At 40.9% G+C, this 11079-nt stretch overlaps 1 protein-coding gene and 1 pseudogene across 1 annotated transcript in view; both read left to right on the top strand.

Moving 5' to 3' along the window:
* Positions 1 to 2315: 2315 nt before the first annotated feature.
* The window catches only part of KLF8 (KLF transcription factor 8), a 65525-nt gene continuing 56761 nt past the window's right edge, over positions 2316 to 11079 (top strand). Inside the window, exon 1 of the mRNA XM_007445950.1 lies at positions 2316 to 2437. The gene's annotated coding sequence lies outside the window, so the exon portion shown is untranslated. The remainder of the gene's footprint in view (positions 2438 to 11079) is intronic.
* On the top strand, positions 7538 to 8283 carry LOC103091138 (transcription factor Spi-C pseudogene; annotated as a pseudogene).

Here is an 11079-nt window from a genome sequence, read left to right on the forward strand (position 1 = left end):
CACTTATATCAACAAATATGTTCCCTGAGGTAGAGAAGGGCACAGAGGAAGCGATGGTTAGTTCTGCCTGAAGGAATCAAGTAAGGAGGGGAGATGATCTTGAATTAGTCCTTTCAAGGAGGTAGACAGAGAGCTTAGCCCAGTTGAGAAAGAGAAAGAAAAGTGAGCCAAAGCATAGAGGATGGAAATAACCTGGCATTCTCAGGGATATTTAATACAGGTAAGGCCCAGGAAATCAGCAAAAGCTCTGCTGCCTGAGAGGTAGGCAGGGTCCATATCACAGCAGATTAAAGGATGAGTCCCAGAGTGTTGCCTTGGATGTTGGGGTACATGGTGATGTCATTCAGGTGAACTACAGGAGGAATAACCGAGTTTGTGGAGGAATAAGAAGAGATGAGACGATTAGAGATTCTGGCAGCAATATCAAGCGAGTGGGCATATATGTGTTGGGAAGTACTGGGCTGTGAACCTCAGTTTTCTTATTTTTAAAAGGGGGCTTGGGAATTCCCTGGCGGCCAAAAAAATAAAGGAGGGGCTTGGAGAATATAATAGTACCTATTCTCCAGGGTTGTTATCAGGAATAAATGAGAAATGATGAATGTAAAAACACCTGGCCTAGTGACTTGCCCATATTAGGTGCTGAATACACAGTAGCTATTATTATTTCTCCTGTCTCTCTGCTCCCTCCCTCTCTCTTCTTTGTTTCTTCTCTCTTTTTTCCTCCCCTTTAAAAGAACTGTGGTAGCAAAGAGGCACTGAAAAAGGCCTGTGGTTGCCTGTGACTTCCTGGCCTCCTATTAAATGGTTTAGAGAGGGACTTTCAAGCAAGGGCAAAGAAATCCTGGAAATGTGGCTGATTTGCTATGGATTCAGCTCTGCAGGGATCTTCCACAATGCCTGGAAGAGAGGCCATCTCAGGGGTTTGAAGACTCTATTCTTAGAGGTCTGGTATTTGGGAGACTAAAAAGAATCTGTATTCACAGTTCCTTCATCCCCTCCTTGTTCCCCTCCCACCCTTTCACCCTCACCTTCTTCCCTTATATCTTGCTAGAAAATGCCCCCAGTTCCATTCTCCTTTGCTCTTAGTCTCCTCCCTGAGAAGATACTGTGTCTTCGTTGTCCTTGCTAGTGTCACAGTGTTACCATGCAGAGCTAGGACTGTAAATATTTTTCAGTTGCCAGCTTTCTTGCTTTTCCCCTTCCCTATTCCTCCCTTCCTATACAGCCCCCACCCCCAATTCCCACATCCCTTTCACCCTCCCTCAGCTTAACACGCAAATGGATAGGTGACCAAACGGTGTGCTTGCAAGCCTCTTTAAGAATAAGGAACTGAATTTGTTTGAGTTGTACCTGCTGCTTCTGGAGACTGCCGCCAGGGACAAGACCAGAGCTCTCCACACTGGGCCCCGCCCCACCCCCTCCCTTCTCCCTCCTTGGTCTCAGCGCCCCCCTTCTCCACCTCCTTCCACTCTTCACTCTCCTCTAGTGTCCGCCTGTCCCTTTTAAGTAACTCCACCCTCAGGATAGTCACACCACTTCTCTGGTTCTAGCCGGGCAGGAGGCAAGTCACCCCACCCACTCGGGTTGCCCAGCTAGCACTGTCCGTACTGACCCTCATGAACGTGAGGTCCCCAGTGGGGCAGGTAGGTGCACCCAAGAAACCTCGCTCTAGAGTACCCGCACAAGTTCTTGACGTTTTTTGCTGAAGCCTCTGTCCTAGACTGGGGTGCCCTTATGTGTTTCCACCAATCGTAGGCATTTGCCCCTCCCTTCTTTCTTTTTAGGAAGGCTTTGGAGTGTGCAGCAGCAACAACGGCAGTAAAGGGATCCTTTTGTGGTATATTCTCCTGGGTTCCTGTCTTGAAGGAGTCCTCCGCCTCAACTTTGTATTCAAGTAGTGCTTTGGGGTTTGGGCTGGTTTTCTTAGCTCTTAGCCCCGGCACTCTCCACAAGGGTGTGTGGAGTTCAGAGGATGGGTGGAGAGTGGGTTTGGCCGGAACTGAATTGGTAGAGGTGAAAGGGGAATGGAGGATCCTCAACCTTGGCCACTTGGGCCCAGCGAACCCACTTTATTTTTAGCCGAGGAAAAGAGCTAAAAGAGCATTGCAGCAAGGGGAAGATACTTTTTAGGAAGTCGGTTTTTCTGGCTCCCCAATTTGGGGTTGGATACTTGAGAGCTTTGTTTCCCTTGTTCCGAGGGTGGTCTAGCTGGGTCTGAATCGACTCTGTCGGCTCTGGCCCTCCTCCTCATTTCCAGCCAGGAGAAAAAGAGGAGGTGGGGGGCCGAGAAAGAGAAGGCAAGAGCGAGCCGCTTGGCGCGCTGTCAGACAGGGGCGGGTGTGAGGGAAACAGCTGTCTTGCGATCAGGAGTATGAGCCTCTCAGAGGACCGCATGAGCTCCGGACACTTCAGGAGTCTCCAGCTAGTGACAAGGGCGGTAAGTGACTCCGGAATTAGAACCCACCCAATCCCATCTCCTCCCTCTAGATTCTATCCCCCATCCCACCCCCACTCCTCACTACTATAGGTTTTAGTAGAGGGAGTGCGGCGGGGGCGGTGGAGAGAGAAGGGTGCAAACATTATGTGGAATCAAATGAAACTCAAGGGAAAATGACTTTGCTTAAGGGTTGAGCAAAGAGGGGTTCGGAATGGGAGGAGTACTTTGGGGAGCCTCGTAGGAGAAATGAAGAGGGGCACGAATGGATGGATTTGTTTAATTTAATCCGCCCTGGTTTGGTGCTTTCATTTTTCCTTCAGGGGTAAGCTTTGTCTTGACTTAACCCCACACAGCCAAAGTTGCTACCAGAGAGAATGGGATTCGGAAGGCCAACGTTCCAAGGTAACCCCCCTAAATAGTAGTAGGCACCTAGATATGCTTCTAAAAGGAAGAAGAGCAGGGGCTTAAGGTTTGAGCCGAGGCTATTGAAAGGCGAGGCCCTGAAGGCAGCCGCCAGGGAGGAGCTGCTTTGGGCGTGCCGGCTCTTTAAGGAGGGGCTGGGCATGGTTGGAGGAGAAAGCATAGGCCCTGCCCTGGCTCTTTAAAACGTGGCTAACGCGGTTGGTTTGTCCGTGTAGGTGGAAGATTGGGCCGAATTGCTGGGATTGCTGGAGAGTATCGATTTGCAATGGTACTTAGAAGAGCTGCCTTTTTGTGGGCTTTTTATGTTTAACTCTAAGAATTTGGGGAAAAATAAATCACAAAATAAATAAAACTTATTCTTTAGAAAAATAAATACAAACAGATGTTCAAGGGAACGATCCTTTCTTTCCTTTCGTTCTGTCTACATTGTAAAGAAAAGCGTTTATTAAGCAGCAGTCTGATGGCACTCAATGTGATAATAACTAGGCAAAGAGTAATCTCCAAATTTGGATTTGAAGCTGATGGAGACTATGATGGTTGGGGTAACAGGCAGATCTGCTTTGAAATCCTAATGCCACCCCTTACTAGCCGTGTGATCCTAGGCATTGCTTTTCTCCACTAGAGAATGTGGATTAATAATCTTAAAGATATTTGGGTAGATTAAATACCTTAGTGTATGTGACAGAGGCTGCCATTCCATGTATATCTTAGTTTCACTTCCTTCTCCTACTCTGTTCGAGACTCTTTCTTTGGAGCTTCACTGATAGAATTAGTGTTTTGCTGTCCTTAAAACACCTCCCAGGGGGTGAAAGGAGACCTTGGAATATTGAATTAGCTTGCCCAAAGTCTGAAGCTAGAACATAGGTTTTGCTTGCTACTGATTTAACATTGTTCCCACTGGACTTTAGCACCTCTGAGAGAAAGGGACACTAGCCTGCCTTTCCCCTCATTCTTTGGACAACTTAACTAGGATGATATAACCAACAGGACCTTTGGACAACAGAAATCAGTGACTTACAAATGACCTCATCCCATTCTTCAGATTTTTGGGGGGGACCCTTATATATGGAGGCTTTTAATTTTTGGTGACTGTTGGGAACACAGAGAATGGGCTGGGAACAGTGTCTTCAGGTTGGTTTGGGGGGCAGACAGGCAGAAAACATAGGAAGGGAAGAAATATAAACTCAAAAGTAAAAGTGATAGGTGAATCTAGTCCATCCTCAAGACCAGACTAGTTAATGGCTCTATTTTCAGAGCTCTGGGGAGCCATAGGTACCTCTCATTAGGGCTTTCAGGATACATCAGAAAGAAAACTGGGGAAAAAACATGAACTAGATTACCACCACCATTGCTTCAACTCCCTCCAACCCCTATCATCCTAGTATATGCATTTCTGAAATGGGGCCCTTGGTTCAGTTAATTAAATTCCAATAACCAAGTCACCAAGCCTAGTCTAGTCATCTTTCATCTCTCCAGATTGTGTGTATCTGGTGGTGAGGGAGATCAACCTTTTCTCATTCTGGCAGGGGCATTATTATTATGTAACACATTTATATATTCACACTTGCCTTGAGTCAGTTCTAGTTTATTGTGTCACTTACACTGATGAATAATAAGATTGCCTTTGGATATATAATTCATTTAGCAAATATGTGTTGGCATACTGTGTCAGGCACTGATAAAATTGTTAAAAACTCATTTTCTATTCCTCCATCTTAAATGACTTCTTTTTGCCCACCCCCCATTTAAACCTCAATCTTCCTTCAAGTCCTATTTTAGTCCTTAGCCCCCACATAAAGCTTTCCTTATCTCCTCAGCTATTCCTTAGAAATTGTACATCACTGTCTGTTCTGCTCAGTGGATACTTATAAATGAACTGCTTTGTAATGTACTTCTTTTTATGATTTTTTCCTTAAAACAGTATTTATAATATTCCTCTCATTATTAATCCCAAATCAAATGCCATTTGTATGAAAATTTTCCTGATCCTTGCATATAGAAATAAACTTTTGAGTTTCCATATCACTTTACCCACATTATCTGGAACCTACACAACTCTCTTCCCTGTATTTTGGTCATTTCTGTACATATCTAAGCCCTTACCCCCTTTCTAGACAGAAAGGTGCTTGAGGATATTAGTATGATTGTATCTTCAAAGTACTTACCCAATTAACTTTCCCATGTAAACACGGGGTACATATATTATAGATGATCTTCTAAGATTTAGCTCCAAAATGTCATGTTTTTGTCAGTGAAGGAAAACTTGATTGGGATGATTGACCTAGATGATAATCTAGTACAGTTGTCATCTCATTACTAAGTAGAGTGTGAATGAATAACATTATCATATAAGGTTCATTAGTTTATCCAAAGATGATGTGAACCCTTGTCTGATGTACTTTCTTATTCTCATATAATAATGTGTTCAATTCAGGTTGTATACCTGAAGTTGGGTTTTTGTTGTATTTATTGTCCCCAACTCAGCTTTATCATCTAGCCTCAGTTTTCTCACATCTAAAATAATACAGTATTTGTGGTTATAAATAATGTAAGTAAAACATACATTATTTATAATGTATGTTTTATATGTATTTCTAATATGTATTTTTTAAGTGGAGGGTCTCATCATTTTGTTACTTAGTTTATTTTATTTAAACATTGTTTGGTTTTTGGAAAAAAGGAAGGTAATTCAGTGAGACAGGAAGCTGGATTTAAAAGTCTGTAACAAGACTGACGCTTTGTATAAAAAATTAAAGATATCTGTGTACTTAGACAAAATAGGTGTAATGTGGGCAAAGCAAACTCTGGAAGTATTAAACACTTTAAATTAAGGAGTTATAACTTAACTCTATAGCCAAATCCAGGTATTTGATACCAATCCAGGTATCAAATCACTAGCATTTTGATATTTTGTTGTAACCTCAAACTCATCATTTCTAAAAGAGAACCCATCATTACCCCTAGACTATTCCCCCACCTCTCCATTCAAGACTTCTTTTTCATTTACCTGGTCTCGCAATTTACCATCATCATAATCTTGGTGAAGTCATTTAAACTCTGAACTTGAGTTTTTTCATCTTTGCACTGAGGATAATAATAGAAACTACCTCATAGGGTTGCAGTAAGGAATAAATGTGCTAATTTTGTAAAGCACTTAGAAGAATACATGATAGTGTAGTAAGAAATGGGGAAACATCGTTGTTGTGGTTCCCATATTCCATGCTCAAAATGCTGGCATCAACTCTCTTCCTCAGTTTCCCTGTCTACTTGGTTGCCAAGGGCTATGTTTTTTATTCCCTTTCTATCTGGCATCAGTTCCTTTCTTTTTATTCTAATTACCACCACTTTAATTTAGTCCAGAGGTACAACCAATTAGCCTACAGACCAAATAGAGCCTACGCATGTGTTTTGTTCCCCCTAAATTGATAAAACTTTCATTTAAAAATGAATTTTAAATTAATAATGCATTATATATCCCTCAAAATTTGAAATATACTAAGTGATATACAATGAAGAGTCTCCCTCCTAGTCTTGTCCCCTAGTTGCCTCAGGCAACTAAAGTTATGTTTATTGGAAATTCTTCCACAGACTTTTTTTTTTTTTTTTTGCGGTATGTGGGCCTCTCACTGCTGTGGCCTCTCCCATTGCGGAGCACAGGCTCCGGACGCACAGGCTCAGCGGCCATGGCTCAAGGGCCCAGCCGCTCCGCGGCATGTGGGATCTTCCCTGACCGGGGCACGAACCCGTGTCCCCTGCATCGGCAGGTGGACTCTCAACCACTGCGCCACCAGGGAAGCCCCTTCCACAGGCATTTTATGCATATCAAGCAAATGAGTATTTTTTCTCCTGCTTTCCTTTTATACACGGATAGTAACACACTCTGCATATTGTTCTACACCTTGCTTTGTCTACTTAAAATTATACTTTGGAGATCTTTCCATATCTGTATGTAAATAAATATCTCATTCTCTTGTGTGACTGCATAGTTTCTCACTATATGGATGAGCCACAATTTATTTAAACAGTTTTCTATTGAATGCCATTTAAGATATTTACAAACTTTCGCAGTGTTGTTTGTATAACAATAAAAACTTTATAAGTAGGTGTATTAGTCTGCTAGGTCTGCCATAACAAAACACTATATAGACTGGGTGGCTTAAACAACAGAAATTTATTTTCTTACAGTTCTGGGGGCTGGAAGTCAAAGATCAGGGTACCAGCATGATCAGGTTCCGGTGAGGGCCCTCTTCCTGGCTTTCAGATGGCTGCCTTCTCCCTGTGTGCTCATATGACCTCTTCTTTGTGCTCCTGGAGAAAGAGAGTGACCTCCCTGATGTCTCTTCTTATAAGGACACTAATCCCATTGGAGGAAGACCCTACCCTTATGACCTCATTTAACCTTAATTACTTCCATAAAAGCCTTATCTCCAAATACAGTCACACTGGGGGTTGGGAGTTCAACATATGAATTTGGGGAGGGACACAATTCAGTCTGTAGCAGTATGTCAATTAGCCCAGACCCACACTTTTAAAGAAATGGTTGATTGCCAACATTTAAAAAATCATACTTTGAAGGGTGTTGCCAACCTGCACTTCAGAGGGGAAAGTTATTTCCACCTGGAGTATACCTAAATGTTAGACTGGCCTCACATTGACAGAATTGCCTATTAATGAAGCATGGCTTGTTTTGAACAAGACAAGCTGAGTCAAGCATTTGAAGATGCTTTTGAAGTACTGAGGCAACATTCAACTGGTGATCTTCAGTACTCCTCAGATTATAAAAATTACCTGGCTTTCATCAACCACTGTTCTCATGTCAGAGGAAATTCCAACAGCTATGGTGTGCTGTCCACAGTGGAACTGGTCTACAATTGGAGAACAGTAATAAACAGTGCTGCGGACCTCTATTTTGAAAGAAATACTCATCAGTTTCTGTAGAACATCCCTGAAAACCAGCTGGTGCAACCTACTCTTCTCCAGCAAAAGGGAGGAAAAGGCAGGAAGAAGTTCCGACTGTTTGAATACCTTCATGAATCCCTGTGTAATCCCGAGATGCGTCTTGTATTTAATGGATAGATCAAGCCAAAGGCATCTTTCAGTTTGTATCAAAAAACAAAGAAAAACTTGCCCAACTTTAGAGGAAAAGAAAAGGCAACCAGAAGACCATGACTTACCAGAAAATGGCCAGAGCACTGAGGAATTATGGAAGAAGTGGGGAAGTCATCAAAATCCGGAGAAAGTTAACTTACCAATTCAGTGAGGCCATTGTCCAAAGACTGTCTCCATCTTATTTGTTGGAAGAAGAGATCTTCTACTCACAGTATGTTCAACCTGATCAAGGATACCTCAGTTTAAATAACTGGAATGCACATTATAATTATACATACGCCACTTACCATGATCTAAGTCACCCTGATTGCTAAATATACTCTTATATATCAAAATTTTCTGGCATCAGAAATCCCTACAAGTTTTAGGATTTTTCTCTGAAAGCAAATACTGAAAAACAAAACAAAAAACCCAAACTTAATTATTGCTATCTTTTATGAAGTAGCATATAATCTATACTAACTTGGTGAAAAATTTTGCCAGTGAACAACTTTAAAATGATCAAGTCCCATTTGAAAATATAGACTAAATGTCCTTCCTCTTACTATTGTCTATGTAATACTTCCTTCTAGATTAATAATGCTAGTGGAGATGCTTTGATTTACATATTGATGTAAACATTATTTTCCTGTCATACACTCAGACCAAAAAAAATCATTCTAACATGTATCCAACAGCTTTAGCAACAAAACAAAAAATGATTGCCTGTGATAGTGTTCCTGCAAAATTACATTCATGGCTTTAAAATTTTCAGTGACTAAAACTAGAACTACTATATGATCCAGCAATTCCACTCCTGGGTATACATCCAAAGAAAATGAAAACACTAATTTGAAAAGATATATGCACCCCAATGTTCACAGCTGCATTTTCTTTTTGGCCACACTGCTCAGCTTGCAGGATCTCAGTTCCCCAACCAGGGACTGAACCCAGGCCTCTGCAGTGAAAGCACAGAATCCTAACCACTAGACTACCAGGGAACTCCCATAGCAACATTATTTATAATAGCCAAGATATGTAAGCAACCTAAGTGTCCACCAACAGATGAATGGATAAAGAAGATGTGGTATATATACACAATGGAGTACTACGCAGCCATAAAAAAGAGTGAAATTTTGTCATTTGCAGCAACATGGATGGACCTGGAGGGTATTATGCTTAGTGAAATAAGTCAGGGAGAGAAATACAAATACTGTATGTTATCATTTATATGTGGAATCTAAAAATTGAAACAAATGAATATAACAAAATAGAAACAGACTTAAAGATATAGAGAACAAATTAGTTACCAGTGAGGGGAAGGAAGGAGGGAGAGGGCAAGATAGGGGTGGGGGATTAAATGGTACAGACTACTATGTATAAAATAAATAAGATACAAGTATGTAATGTACAGCATAGGGAATATAGCCAATATTTTATAATAGCTTTGAATAGAGTATAATCTAGAAAAATATTGAATCACTATGTAGTATACCTAAAACTAATATAATATTGTACATCTGAAACTAATATTGTAAATCAACTATATTTCTATAAAATAAATAAATAAAAAGTAAAAACTTAAAAAAAATAAAAAATCATACTTTACTTAAAACTCTAGAATTCCAGCTTCTCTTAAATAATCAGAAGATACCAACCCGTATTCCCTCTTGTCAACAACTGCCTGGAGTTGGTAAACTGCTTCCTCCTTTCCCTTTTAGACAGGACATGTGTTCTCAGTTCACTATATTTCCTATCTGGTCTAGGTGATCTTAACCTGCCTGACCCCTCTAGGTACTGAGTTTGTGACACCTATGTAAGCTCTTACCATGATACACATAAAGTATTCCAATAGCTTCTAGTTCTACCTTGGTTCTTTTGCCTTCTCTATTCTGTAGACCACTGCCTGAATATGTTCTCTAAAACACATTTTAAAAATTATGCCACTTTCCTTTGCTCCACAATCATTTACTGGGTGCCTACAAAGTTCCAGGCATTATGCTAGAAGCTGGGGTTAGAGTAGTGAACAATTTAGATGGGACCCTTGCCTTCACAGAGTGTATAGTCTACTCCTCCTCTCTTCTGGATTTCCTTTCTGTCTCTTCTTGACCAAGCTTAGTTCCTCAAGGCTGACCTCACCACAGACCATTACTTTGGAATTTTTTCTGACTATTCTACTTTCAGTTATCTCCTCTTGTAATTAGTGTTCCTAGCTTCAAATCATAATTAAGCACTTTAGCATCTATTATCTTGTAATATTTAGTTGTTATTGTTTTATGCATAGTTATGTCTCACTACATAGACTTGGCAACTCAGATCTCTACAGGGCCCAAGAAAATGACAGAAGCATGTCCTTTATAAAGGGGACAGCAATTTATCAACTCCAGGTAATTTTTCTCTTGTGCCAATGTAGATTCCATGTTGTAAGATCTCTCAACTTTTTCAGAGAAGCAAGAAATGGAATTTTTTAAAATTTATTTATTTATTTATTTGGCTGTGTCAGGTCTTTGTTGTGGCATGCGGGATCTTTCGTTGTGGTGTGCAGGCTCTTCATTGTGGTGTGTGGGCTTCTCTCTAGTTGTGGCACATGGGCTCAGTAGTCGCAGCATACAGGCTCCAGAGCACGAGGGCTCAGTAGCTGTGTCACGTGGGCTCTCTAGTTGTGGTGCACGGGCTCTAGGGCATGCGGGCTTAGTTGCCCCGAGGCATGTGGGATCTTAGTTCCCTGACCAGGGATCTTACCCATGTCCGGTGCATTGGAAGGTAGTTTCTTAACCACTGGGCCACCAGGGAGGTCCCAAGAAATGGAATTTTTTTAAAAAGAAATCTGCTTTTAAAGAAGAATGTAAAAAAAGAGAAAAGAATATATATATAAAAAAAGAATATATATATATAATATATATATATATAACTGAATCAGTTTGCTGTACACCTGAAACTAACACAACATTGTAAATCAACTATATTTCAATAAAAAATTAAAATTAAATAAATATAGGGGTGAGGGAAAATAAAAGATTATCAGCTAATTTGATTTTATTTATTTATTTATTATTATTTTTTTTTTTGCGATATGTGGGCCTCTCACTGTCGTGGCCTCTCCCGTTGCCGGACGCGCAAGCTCAGCGGCC

Source organism: Lipotes vexillifer, unplaced genomic scaffold, assembly GCF_000442215.2.
Source record: "Lipotes vexillifer unplaced genomic scaffold, Lipotes_vexillifer_v1.1 scaffold1127, whole genome shotgun sequence".
NCBI classification, from domain to species: Eukaryota; Metazoa; Chordata; class Mammalia; order Artiodactyla; family Lipotidae; genus Lipotes; species Lipotes vexillifer.